Source organism: Aegilops tauschii, chromosome 7 (genome assembly GCF_002575655.3).
Source record: "Aegilops tauschii subsp. strangulata cultivar AL8/78 chromosome 7, Aet v6.0, whole genome shotgun sequence".
In the NCBI taxonomy this organism is placed as follows: domain Eukaryota; kingdom Viridiplantae; phylum Streptophyta; class Magnoliopsida; order Poales; family Poaceae; genus Aegilops; species Aegilops tauschii.
The window spans coordinates 633,657,590-633,675,408 of record NC_053041.3 but is presented as its reverse complement, the minus strand read 5'-3'; the positions used below and the strand labels follow the sequence as shown (position 1 = coordinate 633,675,408).

The 17,819-nt window shown below is 47.4% G+C and overlaps 1 pseudogene; it reads left to right on the top strand.

Moving 5' to 3' along the window:
• The window catches only part of LOC120969198 (disease resistance protein RGA5-like), a 136,571-nt pseudogene extending 119,035 nt beyond the window's left edge, over positions 1-17,536 (top strand).
• Positions 17,537-17,819: the final 283 nt, after the last annotated feature.

The following is a 17,819-nucleotide window of genomic DNA, read 5'->3' as shown; positions in this document are numbered from 1 at the left end:
CACTTAAGGAAATGTGGAATAGTTTCACAACTCACGCCGCCTGGAACACCTCAGAGAAATGGTGTGTCCGAACGTCGTAATCGCACTCTATTGGATATGGTGCGATCTATGATGTCTCTTACCGATTTACCGCTCTCATTTTGGGGTTATGCTTTAGAGACTGCCGCATTCACTTTAAATAGGGCTCCGTCGAAATCCGTTGAGACGACACCGTATGAATTATGGTTTGGGAAGAAACCTAAGCTGTCGTTTCTAAAAGTTTGGGGATGCGATGCTTATGTCAAGAAACTTCAACCTGAAAAGCTCGAACCCAAGTCGGAAAAATGCGTCTTCATAGGATACCCTAAGGAAACTATTGGGTATACCTTCTACCTCAGATCCGAAGGCAAAATCTTCGTTGCCAGGAACGGGTCCTTTCTGGAGAAGGAGTTTCTCTCAAAAGAATTGAGTGGGAGGAAAGTGGAACTTGATGAGGTGATAGTCACCCCTTCCGAACCGGAAAGTAGCGCAGCGCGGGAAAATGTTCCTGTGGTGCCTACACCGACTGGGGAGGAAGTTAATGATGATGATCATGAAGCTTCGGATCAAGTTACTGAACTTCGTAGGTCCACAAGGACACATTCCGCACCAGAGTGGTACGGCAACCCTGTCCTGGAAATCATGTTGTTAGACAACGGTGAACCTTCGAACTATGAAGAAGCGATGGCGGGCCCGGATTCTGACAAATGGCTAGAAGCCATGAAATCCGAGATAGAATCCATGTATGAAAACAAAGTATGGACTTTGACTGACTTGCCCGATGAGCGGCGAGCCATAGAAAACAAATGGATCTTTAAGAAGAAGACGGACGCGGATGGTAATGTGACCATCTACAAAGCTCGACTTGTCGCTAAGGGTTATCGACAAGTTCAAGGGGTTGACTACGATGAGACTTTCTCACCCGTAGCGAAGCTGAAGTCCGTCCGAATCATGTTAGCAATTGCCGCATACTATGATTATGAGATATGGCAGATGGACGTCAAAACGGCATTCCTAACGGCTTCCTTAAGGAAGAATTGTATATGATGCAGCCGGAAGGTTTTGTCGATCCTAAGAATGCTAACAAAGTGTGCAAGCTCCAGCGCTCAATCTATGGGCTGGTGCAAGCATCTCGGAGTTGGAACATTCGCTTTGATGAGATGATCAAAGCGTTTGGGTTTACACAGACTTATGGAGAAGCCTGTGTTTACAAGAAAGTGAGTGGGAGCTCCGTAGCATTTCTCATATTACATGTGGATGACATATTATTGATGGGAAATGATATAGAATTCTTGGAAAGTATAAAGGCCTATTTGAATAAGTGTTTTTCAATGAAGGACCTTGGAGAAGCTGCTTATATATTAGGCATCAAGATCTATAGAGATAGATCGAGACGCCTCATTGGTCTTTCACAGAGTACATACCTTGATAAGATATTGAAGAAGTTCAGTATGGATCAGTCCAAGAAGGGGTTCTTGCCTGTATTGCAAGGTGTGCAATTGAGCACGGCTCAATGCCCGACCACGGCAAAAGATATAGAAGAGATGAGTGTCATCCCCTATGCCTCGGCCATAGGGTCTATTATGTATGCCATGCTGTGTACCAGACCTGATGTAAACCTTGCCGTAAGTTTGGTAGGAAGGTACCAAAGTAATCCCGGCAAGGAACACTGGACAGCGGTCAAGAATATCCTGAAGTACCTGAAGAGGACTAAGGATATGTTTCTCGTTTATGGAGGTGACGAAGAGCTCGTCGTAAAGGGTTACGTCGACGCTAGCTTCGACACAGATCTGGATGACTCAAAGTCTCAAACCGGATACGTGTATATTTTGAATGGAGGAGCAGTAAGCTGGTGCAGTTGCAAACAAAGCGTCATGGCGGGATCTACATGTGAAGCGGAGTACATGGCAGCCTCGGAGGCAGCACAGGAAGCAGTCTGGATGAAGGAGTTCATTACCGACCTAGGGGTGATTCCCAATGCGTCGGGCCCGATGACTCTCTTCTGTGACAACACTGGAGCTATTGCCCTTGCGAAGGAGCCCAGGTTTCACAGGAAGACCAGGCATATCAAGCGTCGCTTCAACTCCATTCGTGAAAGTGTTCAAAATGGAGACATAGATATTTGTAAAGTACACACGGACTTGAATGTAGCAGATCCGTTGACTAAACCTCTCCCTAGGGCAAAACATGATCAACACTAGGACGCAATGGGTGTTCGATTCATCACAATGTAACTAGATTATTGACTCTAGTGCAAGTGGGAGACTGTTGGAAATATGCCCTAGAGGCAATAATAAATGGTTATTATTATATTTCTGTGTTCATGATAATAGTCTATTATTCATGCTATAATTGTATTGTCCGGAAATCGTAATACATGTGTGAATACATAGACCACAACCTGTCCCTAGTAAGCCTCTAGTTGACTAGCTCATTGATCAACAGATAGTCATGGTTTCCTGACTATGGACATTGGATGTCATTGATAACGGGATCACATCATTAGGAGAATGATGTGATGGACAAGACCCAACTTAAGCATAGCATAAAAGATCGTGTAGTTTCGTTTGCTAGAGCTTTTCCAATGTCAAGTATCTTTTCCTTAGACCATGAGATCGTGCAACTCCCGGATACCGTAGGAGTGCTTTGGGTGTGCCAAACGTCACAACGTAACTGGGTGACTATAAAGGTGCATTACGGGTATCTCCGAAAGTGTCTGTTGGGTTGGCACGGATCGAGACTGGGATTTGTCACTCCGTGTGACGGAGAGGTATCTCTGGGCCCACTCGGTAATGCATCATCATAATGAGCTCAATGTGACTAAGGCGTTAGTCACGGGATCATGCATTGCGGTACGAGTAAAGAGACTTGCCGGTAACGAGATTGAACTAGGTATTGGGATACCGACGATCGAATCTCGGGCAAGTAACATACCGATTGACAAAGGGAATTGCATACGGATTGATTGAATCCTCGACACCGTGGTTCATCCGATGAGATCATCGTGGAGCATGTGGGAGCCAACATGGGTATCCAGATCCCGCTGTTGGTTATTGACCGGAGAGGCGTCTCGGTCATGTCTGCATGTCTCCCGAACCCGTAGGGTCTACACACTTAAGGTCCGGTGACGCTAGGGTTGTAGAGATATATGTATGCGGAAACCCGAAAGTTGTTCGGAGTCCCGGATGAGATCCCGGACGTCAAGAGAGGTTCCGGAATGGTCCGGAGGTAAAGATTTATATATGGGAAGTCTTATTTTGGTCGCCGGAAAAGTTTCGCGCTTTATCGGTATTGTACCGGGAGTGCCGAAAGGGGTCCAGGGGTCCACCAAGGGGGTCCACCAGCCCCGGGGGGCCACATGGGCTGTAAGGGGTGTGCCTTGGCCTATATGGGCCAAGGGCACCAGCCCCAAGAGGCCCATGCGCAAGAGATAAGAAAAAAGGGAGAGTCCTAAAGGGGGAAGGCACCTCCGAGGTGCCTTGGGGGGGAAGGACTCCCCCCTGGCCGCACCCTTCCTTGGAGGAAGGGGCAAGGCTGCGCCCCCCCCCCCCTCTCCCTTGGCCCTATATATAGTGGAGGGAAGGGAGGGCAGCAAGATCTAAGCCTTGGGCGCCTCCCTCCTCCCCTGCAACACCTCTCTCTCTCTCGCAGAAGCTCGGCGAAGCCCTGCCGGAGACCCGCTACATCCACCACCACGCCGTCGTGCTGTTGGATCTCCATCAACCTCTCCTTTCCCCTTGCTGGATCAAGAAGGAGGAGACGTCGCTGCACCGTACGTGTGTTGAACGCGGAGGTGCCGTCCGTTCGGCACTCGGTCATCGGTGATTTGGATCACGGCGAGTACGACTCCGTCATCCACGTTCATTGGAACGCTTCCGCTCGCGATCTACAAGGGTATGTAGATGCACTCCTTTCCCCTCGTTGCTAGTAGACTCCATAGATGCATCTTGGTGAGCGTAGGAAAATTTTAAATTATGCTACGATTCCCAACACCTGCCACAACCACTTTACAAGAAATAGAGGTCAATCAAACTGATAAGCAAGCATGCTAAATGGTATTGATGAAACTAGCGCTTGAATCACTAGGAGATGCGCGGAACATTCTACTATGGTACTTACTTTTGGGTGTCTAAATTGCAGCTTCTTCGGGAGTCCCGGAGCTTTTGAGGTGAATTTTCTCCAAACCCTGCCAGACAAAGAAAACAATTACTTGATATCAGGAAATGAACAAAGTTGCTGATATGGTGGATAATGATCGATTTAACTTACTTCTGGAGCATTTGAGTCATGTTCGCATAGTCCTGGGGATCTTTTCGTCTCGAGTCTAAGACGGTTACTACTCCCGGCTCAAGCTTAATCTCTAGGAGAATATAGTGGAAGCTGCGCATGCATGCATAAGTCATCAATTACATTACCATAACCTGGACTAATAAGGGAAACCGAATATGCACAAGACAGTAACACTCACTTGAAGTTGTTAGGAAAGAGTATTATATCTTTGTTTTGATTTAATACCAACGATTGTAGCAAGTTGGCCTCGGCTTCTTTGGGATTTTTTTCAACCGTATATGCATCTATGAGATTTGTGTTAATGAACCCAATATCATCGATTTGTCTTTTCTTCAATTCGGCGATCTTCAATCTGCATAATATAGCGAGGATAAGTATAAATACATGCAATGAAAGAGCTGACCTATATAGAGAGACTTAATGACAGAAGTAGTACTACTTACAGACAGTAGCAAGTGATCGTTGTTTTATCGAGGGACTTTTGATTGTAAAACTGGAAGAAATCCTCAAATGGAACATTCAGCAGTTCAATTCCAACGAGGTCATGCTCCGGTTTAACTCTCAACGTCAAAGTACTCATCCCATCAGACTCTCTGCAGGTTTTCATGTACCAATCATGTAGTCTTCGCATCATCGTGCTTAGAGATCTGACATCTTTGACGAGAGGCTTCCCGTAATGGTATTTGTGTTCGTCCACCTCCATGATTTCATAATGTACATCGTCGGGAAGGTAATCTCCAAGATTGCTATAACCGGGCACCATACCCGGATCATTAGCGACGATATCTTTTGACACCTTGAGCGGGGGGCACGATTGGTTCGCTTGTTCGCCGAGCTGGGCAATTTTTTTCTCAGCTCGTCGTTCTTTCATCCTTTTATCACTGACAGTACTTCCCGACCGCTCCGCTTCGGCATATGCCTTTGCAAGAACGCGCTCACAGTTGCCTCTCGACGGAGACTTTGGTGGTTTTGTCAGGGCAGCCAGAGTGCGCTTTGCTTTCACCGGATCTACCTTCTCCTCCGGAGGTGGATGTTTCTTTGCTTTCACCCCTTCAAAGAAGTTCTTCACTTCGGCTCGCACGATCTTCGCGTTCTCCTCCTCGGTCCTCTCATATGGTAACTTCTCTGGAGTCTTCAGAGAAGGACCGAATCTGTATTGCCTCCCGCCTCTGGCAGCTGTACTGCTAGACGCCGGCAGAGCAGACGGAACGGCTGCGGCTGTCTTCTTTCCTTGCTTACGAGGCGGAGGAGAAGGACTACGACGCGCCGGAGCAGCCGCAGCGGCGGCGGGTCTCTTCCGCCCTTGCTGACGAGGCGGAGAAGGAGGAGGCTGGCTGCTCTGGCGCGCCGGCGCTGGCGGAGAAGGAGGCGGAGTGCCGCCACGCGCCGGAGAAGGAGGCTGAGTGCCCTGATCACTCGCCGGAGGAGGAGGCGGAGGAGGAGGCGGAGTGCCCTTATTCGCCAGAGCCGTCCAGTTCGGAAGCTTGATGAGCTCCTTTCGCCATAGGCATGGAGTCTTCAGAGCTAAACCCAGCCGAGTCTCCCCTTCACCTGTAGGGTGGTCAAGCTGGAGGTCCTCAAATCCCTCCGTTATTTCATCCACCATCACCCTAGCATATCCTTCTGGAATCGGCCGGCAGTGGTAGGTTGCGCCGGGTTCAGTAGGTAAAACAGAGCCAACAGCTGCCTTGACTTTCAAGTTCTGCCATTCCGTCATAAGGTGACGATGTTGAGACTCCGTGATAGCATCCACGGGGTAGCTAGCAGGAGCCGCATGCTCCAGCTGAGGCAGCTTGGTGGAAGCCACACTGCTTCTCCGCTGAGATGGCGGTGTAGTTTCGGGGGCAGTTTCAGCATCTCGATTGCCGTCTCGTTCCTCTAGCACTTGAACCCTTTCGTGCAGACGCTGAATTTGGATCTGCTCCACTTTTTTCCTCCTCTCCTTGGTTTTGTAACAGCCCGCGTCCGAAAAACCAGCCTTCCACGGAACGGAGCCTGGCGTGCCTCGTGTCCGTTTAGGGTGCTCAGGATTCCCGAGGGCCATTGTGAGCTCGTCGTTCTCTCTGTCTGGAACGAACGTCCCTTGCTGCGCTGCATCGAGATAGTGCTTAAGCTTCTTGACAGGTATTGCAAGTTGCTCGTCCGTCCAACGACACCTCCCTGATACAGCGTCCAAGGTTCCGCCAGCCCCGAAGAACCAAGTCCGGCAACGGTCTGGCCAGTTCATTGTCTCTGGTTCGATCCCTTTATCAAGCAGATCCCTCTCAGACTTGGCCCACTTAGGCCGGGCTTTGAGGTAGCCACCTGACCCCGTGCGATGGTGAAGCTTCTTCTTCGCAGCATTCTTCTTGTTTGTCGCTGACATCTTCTTACTCTTTTCCGATGTCTTGTGGGCCACAAATGCGGGGCAGTGATCTCTGATCTTCTCATACCGGCCGATGAATTCTGGTGTCTCTTCTTTGTCGACAAACGTTTTCAGCTCATTCTTCCACCTCCTGAATAGGTCTGCCATCTTCTTAAGAGCATGAGACTTGATTAATTGCTCTATAACTGGCTTCTCCGGATCCTCCTCTGGCGGTAGGGTGAAATTTGCCTTCAGCTCAGTCCAAAGATCATCTTTTTGCATATCATTGACATAAGACACCTCAGGGTCTTCCTTCTTAGGCTTATACCATTGGTGGATGCTGATCGGGATCTTGTCCCTAACTAGAACCCCGCACTGAGCAGCAAAAGCATCCTTTGTCTGGAGGGGTTCAATCGGTTGGCCGTCGCGCGCGATTGTTGTGATCTCAAACCTTTCATCCGAGCGCAACTTTCTCTTTGGGCCTCGTCTCTTTACCGCAGTTGTGCTCGATCCGGAGGGCTAGAAAAAAGAAGAAAGACGAGTGTTAATTAATATGTGTACATACCAAAACAATGAATGCATCAATTAGCTAGTCAGCACAGGCTTAACTAATATATTTACTTGGCCGGACTCTGTTCGGTCACCGGAGCTGTCACCACGGGCTCCTTCTTGCACCAGCATTGGGTCACCGGAGCCATCATAATCATGTCTTTCCTCCTCCACTCTTCGATCACCGCAGCCTGCTTCTTCACCCTGTTCTTCCAGACCATCATTGTCGTTAAGATACGACAAGATATCACCTTCGGCTAAGATTATGTCCCCCAACACCTCTTCTGCTTGCTCATCTCGTCCGTGCTCCATTGTTTCTGCAAATATTACAACATGGCAATTATTACACAAACATGACAGCAGGTGGATATATTAGTGCAATCGTAGACCTAGCTTATTCCGGGTTTGGGGTGGCCTAGGCAACGCTTCAAGGGTAGGGGCGCGGCAGGAGGGGGTAGGAGACCGACATCGTTTTTTTCTAGGGTTTGGGTGTCCTCGTGAGTTCTGGTCGAGCGAGAGGGCCGGGGGGTGTGCTCCCATGGTATAAGTTGTCACGGTCGAGAGGGGGTATACATATCGACCGTCCATCATGTCGAAGTTATCTGGGAGGGAGTTATATATATCGACAACGACGACATACATACACGGGGAAATAATGTTATCGGGGAGGGGGTATATATCGACCCCCCCCCCCACATGTTGAAGTTATCGGGAGGGGGTTTTATATCGACAACGACGACATACATACACGGGAAAATAATGTTATCGAGGAGGGGGTATATCGACCCCCCCTCGTGTTGAAGTTATCCCCCCTCGTGTTGAAGTTATCGGGAGGGGGTAATATCGACAACGACAACATATATACACGGGAAAATAATGTTATCGGGGAGGGGGTATATCGACCACCCCCCCACGTGTTGAAGTTATCAGGAGGGGGTTATATCGACAACGACGACATATATACACGGGAAAATAATGTTATCGGGGAGGGGGTATATCGACCCCCCCTCGTGTTGAAGTTATCCCCCCTCGTGTTGAAGTTATCGGGAGGGGTATATATCGACGACGACAGACCCGATAAAACATAAGAAAACGAAGAAGAAATAAAAAGAGGAGAGAAGAAGAAACGAATAGAGGAGAGGATTGAAGAAGAAAAAAAGAAGAAAAAAAAAGAGGAGAAGAAGAAAGGAATAGAGGAGAAGAAGAAAAAATAGAATATTTTTTCTATTTTTTCTTCTTCTCCTCTATTCCTTTCTTCTTCTCCTCTTCTTTTTCTTCTTTTTTCCTCTTCTTATTTATTTTTCCTCTTCTTCCTCTCCTCTTCTTCTTTCTTTCCTCTTTTTATTTCTTCTTGACATATATATTCATACATTTTGAACATCTACATACATACAAATTTTTTTTTGTTCACATATACATTATAGCCACATACACATATACATCACATATGAACAAAAAAATTAAACTAATAAAAATAAAAAAACATATAGCCACATATGAACAAAAACATATAGCCACATACATACACATATACATTATATATATATGATCAAAAAACAATTAACTAATAAAAAAACAGAGCCGGGGTGGCGGCTCTCACAGCGGGGGCGGCTAGGACTATGGCGACGGCGGGGGCGGCGAGGGCGCCGGCGCGCGGGGGCGGGACGGGGCGGGGGCGGCGAGGGCGCCGGCGAGCACGCGCGGGCCGGGCAGGGGGGCTCGGGGCGCCGAGGCGGCGCGCACGAGCAGGGGAGCACGAGGCGGGGCGGCGCGTTGGGGCAGGGCGACGGCGACGAGCACCGGGCGGCGACCCGTCGAGGCAAGGGCGCGGGGCGACGGCGACGAGGAGCGGGCGGCGACGGCGAGCACGGGCAGCCTGGCGGCGTCGGGGGCAACTGGCGAGGTATCTCGAAAATTTCCTAAGTGTGGACTTATATAGCAAAGCCTTTAGTCCCGGTTCGTGGAACCAACCGGGACTAAAGGTGGGCATTAGTCCCGGTTGGTGCCACCAACCGGGACCAAAGGCCTCTTTTCAGCAGCCCAAAGGGCGGGAAGCGGCGGCCTTTGGTCCCGGTTGGTGGCACCAACCGGGACTAAAGGGGGGGCATTGGTCCCGGTTGGTGGCACCAACCGGGACCAAAGGCCTTGCGCTGCCCGCGGCCAAAAGTTTAGTCCCACCTCGCTAGTTGAGAGGGGCTCGGAGTGGTTTATAAGCCCCACTGCGGCTGCCCTCTCGAGCTCCTCTCAAATGCAGGCTTACGGGCCTAATGTCACACTATGCTGTTTGTTGGCCTATTGGGCCTTCTGCGGGCCTGAATCCTGGCCCAGGTTGGGTTTCTAGTCGTATTCAGGCCGTGGTGGCCCAATAGGTGGCAGTTTTTTAAAAAAAATTCCAGTTTTTTGGTTCTGTTTTTTGCATTATTTATTTTCTTTTGTTTTTTGCTTTATTTTTTAATTCTTTTTGCTTTTAGGTCAGCAAAACTATAAACTGTCTGTTAGTGCCATTAGTTTTAGAAAAAATATAAACTTTCTATTAGTGCCATTAGTTCTTTATGAAAATTCTTTTTGCTGTATTTAGTTTTTTTGTTTTCTTTTTTGCTATATTTATTTTGTTTTGTTTCTACTTACAACAAAAAACTTATTTATTTTATTTCTAATTACTTATTTATTTTACTTTATGATAATTCTTTCTGCTATTAAAGTTTCTATCAAAAAAAGTTCTTTATGAAAATTCTTTTTGCTTTTAATGATTAAAAACAAAAAAAGAGGCGCAATGCGCGTTGATTTGCTTCAAGCCTTTCGGAATAGTGTAGACTGCACTGCACATAGCTCGATGCAGTCTACCTTATTCCTCAAGGCTTGAAGCTAAGCAATGTGAGCATTGCGCCTCTTCTTCATCGTCTCTGCACTCAGGGCTTATAAACCGCTCCTAGTGCCTCTCAGCTAGCGAGGTGGGACTAAAAAGCTGCTTAGCTAGTAAGAAACTCTAGTATTGGTTCATGCCACGAACAGGTACTAAAGGTGCTCGTGGGGCCACAGCCTCATTAGTACCGGTTCGTGGCACCAACAGGGACCAAAGGGTGGAATTGGTCCCGGTTCGTGCCACCAACCGGAACCAATGGCCTTGCACAGCGGCGTGGTGGTGAGTTTAGTCCCACCTCGCTAGCTAAGAGAGAGCCGCACCTGTTTATAAGGTGCAGTGCGCCTGAGCTGTCGAGCTCCTCTCTAAAGCAGGCTTACGGGCCTAACCTCTCTGCACTCAGGGCTTATAAAGCATTTCAAATGAACTCTGAAAAGGTTGAAAGTTGGCATGGTATCATCATTTCATCCACATAGCATGTGCAAGAAAGTTGAGAGGGTTACGGCAAAAACTAGATGCACTTCTTGTACAAAACGGACAATGGTATCATACTCGTCTATTACAAAGTTGGCATGGTATCATCATAATAGTTGCGGGAGAAAGTCTTCACTTTTTCTTCGCTTGTGTCATTTGCTTATTGCACCGTAACCATGGATAATCTTCATCGTTTATCAGGATGCTTGGGTCAGCCTTGACTTTGAAGGGAGGAATTTCATGAAACTTTTCATAATCTTCAGACATGTCTGTCTTGCCCTCCACTCCCACAATGTCCCTTTTTCCTGAAAGAACTATGTGGCGCTTTGGCTCATCATATGATGTATTCGCTTCCTTATCTTTTCTTTTCCTCGGTCTGGTAGACATGTCCTTCACATAGATAACCTGTGCCACATCATTGGCTAGGACGAACGGTTCGTCAGTGTACCCAAGATTGTTCAGATCCACTGTTGTCATTCCGTACTGTGGGTCTACCTGTACCCCGCCTCCTGACAGATTGACCCATTTGCACTTAAACAAAGGGACCTTAAAATCATGTCCGTAGTCAAGTTCCCATATGTCCATTATGTAACCATAATATGTGTCCTTTCCCCTCTCGGTTGCTGCATCAAAGCGGACACCGCTGTTTTGGTTGGTGCTCTTTTGATCTTGGGAGATCGTGTAAAAGGTATTTCCATTTATCTCGTATCCTTTGTAAGTCAATACAGTCGAAGATGGTCCCCTGGACAACGAGTATAACTCATCACAAACAGTGGTGTCACCTCTGAGACGTGTTTCCAACCAACTGCTGAAAGTCCTGATGTGTTCACATGTAATCCAGTCGTCACACTGCTCCGGGTGTTTGGAGCGCAGACTGTTCTTGTGTTCATCGACATACGGGGTCACCAAGGTAGAGTTCTGTAGAACTGTGTAGTGTGCTTGAGACCAAGAATGCCCGTCCCTGCATATTATTGAGTCCGGTCCTAGCGTGCCTTTTCCAGTCAGTCTCCCCTCATACCGCGATTTAGGGAGACCTATCTTCTTAAGGCCAGGAATGAAGTCAACACAAAACCCAATGATATCCTCTGTTTGATGGCCCATGGAGATGCTTCCTTCTGGCCTAGCGCGCTTACCGACATATTTCTTTAGGACTCCCATGAACCTCTCAAAGAGGAACATATTGTGTAGAAATACGGGCCCCAGAATGACAATCTCGTCGACTAGATGAACTAGGACGTGCGTCATGATATTGAAGAAGGATGGTGGGAACACCAGCTCGAAACTGACAAGACATTGCGCCACATCACTCCTTAGCCTTGGTATGATTTCTGGATCGATCACCTTCTGAGAGATTGCATTGAGGAATGCACATAGCTTCACAATGGCTAATCGGACGTTTTTCGGTAGAAGCCCCCTCAATGCAACCGGAAGCAGTTGCGTCATAATCACGTGGCAGTCATGAGACTTTAGGTTCTGGAACTTTTTCTCTGGCATATTTATTATTCCCTTTATATTCGACGAGAAGCCAGTCGGGACCTTCATACTGAGCAGGCATTCAAAGAAGATTTCTTTCTCTTCTTTCGTAAGAGCGTAGCTGGCAGGACCTTCATACTGCTTCGGAGGCATGCCGTCTTTTTCGTGCAAACGTTGCAGGTCCTCCCGTGTCTCAGGTGTATCTTTTGTCTTCCCATACACGCCCAAGAAGCCTAGCAGGTTCACGCAAAGGTTCTTCGTCACGTGCATCACGTCGATTGAAGAGCGGACCTCTAGCTCTTTTCAGTAGGGTAGGTCCCAAAATATAGATTTCTTCTTCCACATGGGTGCGTGTCCCTCAGCGTCATTCGGAACAGCTAGTCCGCCGGGACCCTTTCCAAAGATTACGTGTAACTCATTGACCATAGCAAGTATGTGATCACCGGTACACATGGAGGGCTTCTTCCGGTGATCTGCCTCGCCTTTGAAATGCTTGCCTTTCTTTAGACATTGATGGTTGGTCGGAAGAAATCAACGATGGCCCAGGTACACATTCTTCCTGCTTTTGTCCAGGTATATACTTTCAGTGTCATCTAAACAGTGCGTGCATGCGTGGTATCCCTTGTTTGTCTGTCCTGAAAGGTTACTGAGAGCGGGCCAATCGTTGATGGTTACAAACAGCAACGCGTGAAGGTTAAATTCCTCCTGTTTGTGCTCATCCCACGTACGTACACCGTTTCCATTCCACAGCTGTAAAAGTTCTTCAACTAATGGCCTTAGGTACACATCAATGTCGTTGCCGGGTTGCTTAGGGCCTTGGATGAGAACTGGCATCATAATGAACTTCCGCTTCATACACATCCAAGGAGGAAGGTTATACATACATAAACTCACGGGCCAGGTGCTGTGATTGCTGCTCTGCCCCCCGAAAGGATTAATGCCATCCGCGCTTAAACCAAACCATACGTTCCTTCGGTCAGCTGCAAACTCAGCCCAGTACTTTCTCTCGATTTTTCTCCACTGCGACCCGTCAGCGGGTGCTCTCAACTTCCCGTCTTTCTTACGGTCCTCACTGTGCCATCGCATCAACTTGGCATGCTCTTCGTTTCTGAACAGATGTTTCAACCGTGGTATTATAGGAGCATACCACATCACCTTCGCAGGAACCCTCTTCCTGGGGGCTCGCCGTCAACATCACCAGGGTCATCTCGTCTGATCTTATACCGCAATGCACCGCATACCGGGCATGCGTTCAGATCCTTGTACGCACCGCGGTAGAAGATGCAGTCATTAGGGCATGCATGTATCTTCTGCACCTCCAATCCTAGAGGCATACGACCTTCTTTGCTGCGTATGTACTGTCGGGCAATTCGTTATCCTTTGGAAGCTTCTTCTTCAATATTTTCAATAGCTTCTCAAATCCTTTGTCACGCACAGCATTCTCTGCCTTCCACTGCAGCAATTCCAGTACGGTACCGAGCTTTCTGTTGCCATCTTCGTAATTGGGGTACAACCCTTTTTTGTGATCCTCTAACATGCGATCGAACTTCAGCTTCTCCTTTTGACTTTCGCATTGCGTCCTTGCATCGACTATGACCCGGCGGAGATCATCATCATCGGGCACTGGTTCCTCTTGATCTTCAGCAGCTTCCCCCCTTGCAGCATCATTGGGCACATCGTCTGGTTCCTCTTGATCTTCAGCAGCTTCCCCCGTTGCAGCATCACCGTATTCAGGGGGCACATAGTTGTCATCGTCCTCTTCTTCTTCGCCGTCTTCCATCATATCCCCCATTTCTCCGTGCCTCGTCCAAACATTATAGTGTGGCATGAAACCCTTGTAAAGCAGGTGGGCGTGAAGGATTTTCCGGTCAGAGTAAGACTTCGTATTCCCACATATAGGGCATGGACAAGACATAAAACCATTCTGCTTGTTTGCCTCAGCCACTTCGAGAAAATCATGCACGCCCTTAATGTACTCGGAGGTGTGTCTGTCACCGTACATCCATTGCCGGTTCATCTGCGTGCATTATATATAATTAAGTGTGTCAAAAACCATTACAGAACATCATGAATAGATAATTAAGTGACCAAATTAATAGAAGTTCATCATCACATTAGAACCAAAGTACATACATAGTTCTCATCTAACAACATATATATAGCTCTCCAGAGCATCTAATTAATTAAACCATACATTGAAACTATGTAAAACATTTCAATGCGAAAACAAATATGATCATAATCGCAACCAAGGTAACAATTGATCCAACGGCATAATGATACCAAGCCTCTGTATGAATGGCATATTTTCTAATCTTTCTAATCTTCAAGCGCATTGCATCCATCTTGATCTTGTGATCATCGACGACATCCGCAACATGCAACTCCAATATCATCTTCTCCTCCTCAATTTTTTTTATTTTTTCCTTCAAGTAATTGTTTTCTTCTTCAACTAAATTTAACCTCTCGACAATAGGGTTGGTTAGAATTTCCGGTTCAACCACCTCCTAGATAAATAAAATCTATGTCACGCTGGTCGGTATATTTGTCATAAACAATAAATGAATCAAATAGTTATAAAAAGATAATATATACCACATCCGAATCATAGACAGGACGAGGGCCGACGGGGGCGGATACCAAAACCATCGCACTATGTAATAAGAAGGAATAAAATAGTAAGAAAATTAGACAAGTATCTATCTAAAGTAAGTATTTTTTTTCTTTCAAAAAGAAGATAAGAACAAGAGGCTCACCACGGTGGTGCCGGCGACGAGATCGGCGCGGGCGGTCGACGGCGGTGAAGATGGGAATGGGACGTGACGGGCCGCTAAACCTAGACAAATCTCGAGGAAAATGGAGCTTTGAGGTCGAGCTTCGAGAGGACAAAGCTTAACTAGTGTGGCTCGGGCATTTCATCGAACACCTCATGTGCATAGGAGGTGAGCTAGAGCACCACAAAGCTCTCCCCTCGCCGGCCAGAGAAAAACAGAGCACTGGAGTGCTCTACTCGCGGGCGAGGGGTATATATAGGCACCTCATTGGTCCCGGTTCGTGGCATGAACCGGTACTAAAACTGGGCCTTCTGCCCCGTTCATGCCAAGAACCGGGACCAATGGTTGTGGGCCAGGAGCGAGGACCATTAGTCCCGGTTCGTGGCTCGAACCGGGACAAATGATTCCATACGAACCGGGACCAATGCCCACGAGGCCCCGGCCGGCCCCCTGGGCTCACGAACCGGGACGAATGCCCCCATGGGTCCCGGTTCGTGACTGAACCGGGACTAATGGGCTTGCCATGCCCGAACGAAAGCCCTGTTTTCTACTAGTGCGAGAACGCCATCCATAGCACTCACGCTTATCTTGCGCATTTTAGAGTATCCACTTTCACTTGTCTATGAACTGTTATAGGCAAACCAGAAGTCCTTTACCGCGGACACGGCTATTCGAATAGATGATGTTAACCCTGCAGGGGTGTACTTCTTCACACACGCTCTCGCCACTTACCGCCATGTACACGTCATGTATCTCGGCAACCTTCAAGCGGAAGCCTGGCGAGGGTATCGGCCATGGCCTACCTAAACACTCGAGTCTCTAGTCCAGGTTTATCGCCCATTCAGGTTCCATCCGCAGGGAGTCCGGCCGAGGTTTCCACATGCGGCCCCGAACGATGTGTGCAGGGTTCCCGAGACACCAAACGGGCAAGATAAGCGTCACAAGGTGTTGTCAGTCAAATCTGGTGAGAATTCTAACATACCAGACGTCGGATTTGTTGGCAAAATTGCTTAGTACATTAATGAGTTGAGAGCGCGTCACCTGTTTACCAACCAAATTCAACAGCTGAAGACATGGGTCAAAGACGTGAGTGAACGTCGGAAAAGGTATAAGCTGGTTGAGTGGGCCTCTAGTTCTAGCTATGTAGTTGTAGATCCTCTGGTCACTGGTGCCTGCTATCTACATAGAGGTAGCCAACCTCGTTGGCATGGAGGGTCCAAAAGAGGATCTTATCAACTTGTTGGCGGACGAGGAGGCTGCATCTGTACAACCTCTTAGAGTGGTGTCTATTGTTGGGTTTGGGGGTCTAGGAAAAACCACACTTGCAACACAAGTATACCATGAGCTTGGAGGGCAATATGACTGCAAGGTTTTTGTGTCCATATCACAAAGACCTAACATGATGAAGCTTCTCGGTGGGATCATAAAAAAACTTCAGACGCCACAAGCAACCCATACTGACGAGGCGCAAGATCTGACTGACAACATCAGAGAATATCTAAGAGAAAAAAGGTACTTTAGTAACTTCTCAATCCCTATTGTACGCATTGTTGCTTTGAGGTTTTACAGTCCCCAATTTGCCCCTTCTACTGTTATTTCAACATTTGAATTGTTGTATCATAATTGAGTGCATGTTTAATATAAAATGTTGGCAGGTACTTGTTCGTTATTGACGATATATGGGACGAATCAGTATGGGAAATTATTCGTTGTGCGTTCCCAGAGAACCAACAAGGTAGCAAAGTTATCATAACCACAAGAATTGAGCTGGTAGCTAATGCAACCTGCAACATTTGGAGATATTGATGTTGATATTGAACACGGACATTACTGCTGCCATGCCATCTGATATTGTTGATTTGCCTTGCTTATTGCATCTGCATGTTCCTATTGGAACAAGGCTACCTGATGGAATTCGTAGGATGAAGGCCCTACATATTCTGGAGAACTTTGATGTGCACATGAACTCGGTGGATAATTTAGCAGGTCTCAGTGAACTTACAAATCTTAGACATCTTACTTTTTGTTGCGATGATGTTGAACATACTGCCAGCCAACGTGGATTTCTTACAAACATTTTCTGGTGTTCCGTGTCGAAACTTATCAGGTGCAATCTGAGACATCTTTGGTCCGGTAGTAAGATATTTCGTCCTCCATCTGTTGAGTTGGCTTCTCTGGTCACTAATAATACTGAGAGCAATCTTGAGGAACTCCATGTTGCAGCAACTTGGACGTTTCCGAGGGTCCCGATTTGGACCAGTCAGCACCGAAAGCTCTCGAAGTTGGGAATTTCTGTTGAGAAGATGGTGCAGGAGGACATTGATTTGCTTGCAGTGTTACCTAATCTACTGCAACTGTGGTTGTGGATACGAAAATCCCCGGGAAAAAAAGATTATCGTCAGTGATGGTGTGGTGGCATTCCAGCTTCTAAAATATTTGAGAATCACGTGCTTCGCCCCGTGCATAACCTTCATGGAAGGAACGATGCCCAAACTCAAAACGTTCGTTCTGCAAATCCATGAGCATGGGGTGGAGCGTCACGGCCCCTCGACTATTGAGGGCGTGGAGCACCTGCCGAGACTTACGGAAGTCGACGTTGAGATTTTCTTTGAGGGAGCTGATACAGAGGCACGGAGAAGGGCTGCCAACGCAGAGAGTATCTTGACGAATGCCATCAAATTCCATCCAGGACAACCGAGCATCAATATCAGGCTGCGAGATAACAAAGACTCTTTTATTCATGAACTTCCTTGAGCAGTTATGAGGGGCCTGGAGAGGTAGAGAGGCAACCCAATGACCAGGTACCCACAAACTTCTGCTTACTTTGATTCATACAGCACTTCAATTTGATACGTACAACACCAAATAAGTTTCAGGTGCTGTTTGAAGACCAGTTTTGGACTAGTTTTGGACGCAATACCCCTGTAAATTACTACAGGTCTAGTGTGCGAGGAATTCTTCTCAAACAAATTACAGAAGTGTAATATTACTTGAGGCCTTATTGGTGCACACCACGATACAGGGTAATTGATTTACA